Source organism: Neofelis nebulosa, chromosome 3, assembly GCF_028018385.1.
Source record: "Neofelis nebulosa isolate mNeoNeb1 chromosome 3, mNeoNeb1.pri, whole genome shotgun sequence".
Lineage (NCBI taxonomy): Eukaryota > Metazoa > Chordata > Mammalia > Carnivora > Felidae > Neofelis > Neofelis nebulosa.
The window spans coordinates 76,281,954-76,285,531 of NC_080784.1; positions in this window are offsets into that span (position 1 = coordinate 76,281,954).

A 3,578-nucleotide genomic window follows, 5' to 3' on the forward strand; every position below is an offset into this window, starting at 1 on the left:
CCTGTGTACATTATTAAAAACGAGTTTGATGGGATTTTTCATAAAAGGTGGAGACCCAAGAGAGTTGAATGGCTTGCTCAATAAAATAAAAGGAATCTTGTATTTAAGGAGATTGTTTTGGAGAGATATGAGGAATGTGTGTGTGTGTGTGTGTGTGTGTGTGTGTATGGGGGGGGGGGTTAGAGTGGCAGATATAGGGTGATGGAAAGAGACCTGACAAAACACATAATCAGTGAAGAAAATCCCTAAGCTTGCAATTGGCCAACAGTTTTAGGAAAAGTTCTGACATTGATTTTGAAGTTGTTTCCTGTGCTATAGAAGTTGGTTTTTATACTATAATAACCACTTGTTACCCTTCAACCTAAAAGTGCACTACATAGAACCGTCTCATGTTGATGAATGGAAATAGTAGTGTCCAGTGCAGGGCATGGCATTGAAATAATTTGAACAAGCCAGCCACAGTGGAGAGAGGTGGCTCTGAACTTTTCATAGCTTATCAGATGGTAGGTCATGACATTTTATTTGGTTTTAAAAGAAATGTCAACCCTGGAATAAAAGGCTGGAGAACCTGAGGATTTCATCTTTGGAATGGCAGCCTATTTGTTGAAAAGGCAGCCTTAAAGAAATACCTGGAGGGTATTGGTGTTCTAATATGTGGTACTTCTTTCACGGAAGAGTCAATCCCTAGAGTTCTTGTTTTCTTTTCTCTAGAAGTTCTTTTATAGTTTGGAACCGAGAATGGAACTCAGAACTCATGTTTCTATAAAAACAGTTTAACAAAGGGGGTTTGCATTCTCATGTCAGGTCAGAAAGGCTTATCAAACCCAACCTCACTAGACTGGAATACTAACATAAGGACTTGCTATTCTTTATGTTTCTAAATGCAAACTCGGTATTAAAGTCAGAAACTTCACATAACTTTACATTCTGCTCAGTTCATTGTCTGATTGAGGTCAGATAGAACTCCCCTGCAGAGCAACTAAAGAATCTGAACTCTTAGCATGTGATCTAGTGTCTTAGCATCCTTTGCTTTTAAGCATTGTAGACAAGGGAGAAGTTACAAGCTGATTGTCTCAAAGGAGACTTTAGAATCAAACCTGGGAATGGCTCTATTACTTTTGCCCGCTTTCCCTTGGTCAGACCAGTTACATGACCCCAGCCTAATAGCAAGGGAAACTGGGAATAGAGTCTTCCTATGTGGTCAGGAAGAGGAAAAAGGAACGTGGGCATCTTGTGCCTACTTTGCAGGGTTTTGTGAAGATTGAATAACTGCATATTCTAGGTTCTTGACAAATGTTATGCCCTTTCCCTCCTTTGAAGTCAGCTCAGTACACACTCATGATGGTGGCAGTTTGCCCTGGTGGTGGGTTCTGATGCAGAGGACTCCTAGTGAAAGGGTTTTGGTAAAGGAAATCAGGCAGATTCTGGTAGAGCTAAGAAGAGGTTGTGGTAGCCTGGAAGGTGGGCAGAGAATAAGAGAAGATAAGAACTGTGCAGTTAGATGCTCTTGAAAGTGTTCCTGGAAAGTTAGGGCAAATTCGAGGAGAGGCAAAAGAGGTAATAAGGGTTTGGGCTGGGAGAAAAAAACAGAGCTTTCCAGGAAAAGTATGGTAGGGCGAAGGCGGAAGGAAGCAGTGTCTAAGAAAACGTGTAGGCTACTTTCAGAAAATAGGGGAATGCTCAGTATCTCGGTGAGTTCCCCACTTATTAAAGCTGCACTAAAGTGGTGTCAAAGGTGAATGAAAAGCTACTGGGTAAAGGGAGACCATCCTCCACAAAAATGCATAATGTTTTTAGAAAAAAAAAATACAGTGCTCTTAAAATATAACATTGTCAAAGACAGAAATGACATAATGTAAAATAATTATTTCCAAATATTCTTGGAGAGTCCAGTTTTCAGTTTCTCTAAAAATATCTACATTTAAATAGGATTGAAGAAAAAAAATATGATTGAAGAGTGCAATGTGTGAAACTTGATTGGATCCAGATTGGGGGAGGGCACACACTATCAAAAATATTATTGGTCGTTTATATTTGAAATTTGCTAGAGAGATCTGAAATGTTTAAATGTCACCACACACACAAAAAGGTAACTATGTGAGGGGATAGATGTGTTAACTAACCTCAATGTGGCAATCATTTCACAAATATGTATGTATATAAAATCATCATGTTGTACACCTTAACCTTGTACGGTGTTATTTGTCAAGTTATATTCCAATAAAACTGGAAAAAATACTTGGGACAATTAGGGAAATCTAAAAATGAAGTACATATTTCGATGTAGATTTCTGTTCATTTTCTTAGGTCAGATTAAAGACTGAAGTTAGGTATATCCTTTTGCTTAGGTGATACCTGCTTAAGTCCTGGGAGTGAAGCAATATGATGCCTGCAACTTAACTTTCAAATGGTTCAGGAAAGTGTAAAGCTAATAGAGCAAAATGTTAACAATGACTGGATCTAGCTAAATAAATATGCATTATACTACTTTTCAGTGTTTCTGTATTTTAAAAAAAATTGTCATAATGAAATTCTGAAAAATGACAACAAAATTGAAGGTTTCTAGCATGTAATCATTTACTTGTTTATCAAGAGAATAAAAGTAGTCACCCATTTAGTTATAGATCATCATATGAAAATATATTCTGGTGGTGCCTGGAGTCAAGTATCAAACCTGACACATACTAGGGAGTAGACTAGTTCCACGAAGCTAGAGATTAGGTCTGTTTTGCCATTACATGTTCAGCACTTAGTTAAGTGCTAGGAAATAGTAGATGATAAGTAAATTTTTGTTCACTGAATTGTCAAGTAAATGGGAAAACTCTATGCTTATGATAGATATTCTAACACTTTTATATTTTCTACATTTCACTGCCTTTGGGCAGTGAACTTTGGGAAGTTATGGTAAAATAGACATATAATATTGCTGTATCCAGTACTTTGGCGAGTCCTTACTGTTAATCCAATAGCTCAGCCTTGAATTTCAAGCCAGAACATTTTAAAGACTTTGCTCCTCAGAGTTAAGTTACATCTAATCCTACCTTATCAGGATTTTATTAGGTAAACACACTTTGTGACTATTAATAATAAAACCAAATGAAGGGTTTTTCTGAAAATCTGAGGTTAAGTTATCAAAGATTATAAGTGATTTACTTATTTTCTGTTAAAACTAGTAATCATCTATAATTCATTTTTACATCTTTTTGCAAATCCAGTTGATGATAAAGGCAACACAGGGGTGATCTCATCAGGCAGTTGATAGGTTTTCTAGGTTGATTTGTTCTTGGATTTACAAATGTCATTATGTTCTGACATTCAACATTTTTAAACAGCATTATTAAATTATTAGGGAGCTGATCATGTAATCCAAGGGCCTTCTCTGAATTATTTTTCACTACTAACCATTGCTTTCTTTTGCACAACTTTTTTCTTGGATACTGAGAAAGTATGGTGGTTCTCTGAAGAGGCGATAAGGTTTAGTGAAGGAAAGAGTGGAGAAACCTTCTTCTTCTTCTTTTTTTTTTTTGAGGGGGGGAGGGGCAAAGAGAGGGAGAGAGAGAATCTTAAGCAGGCTCCAC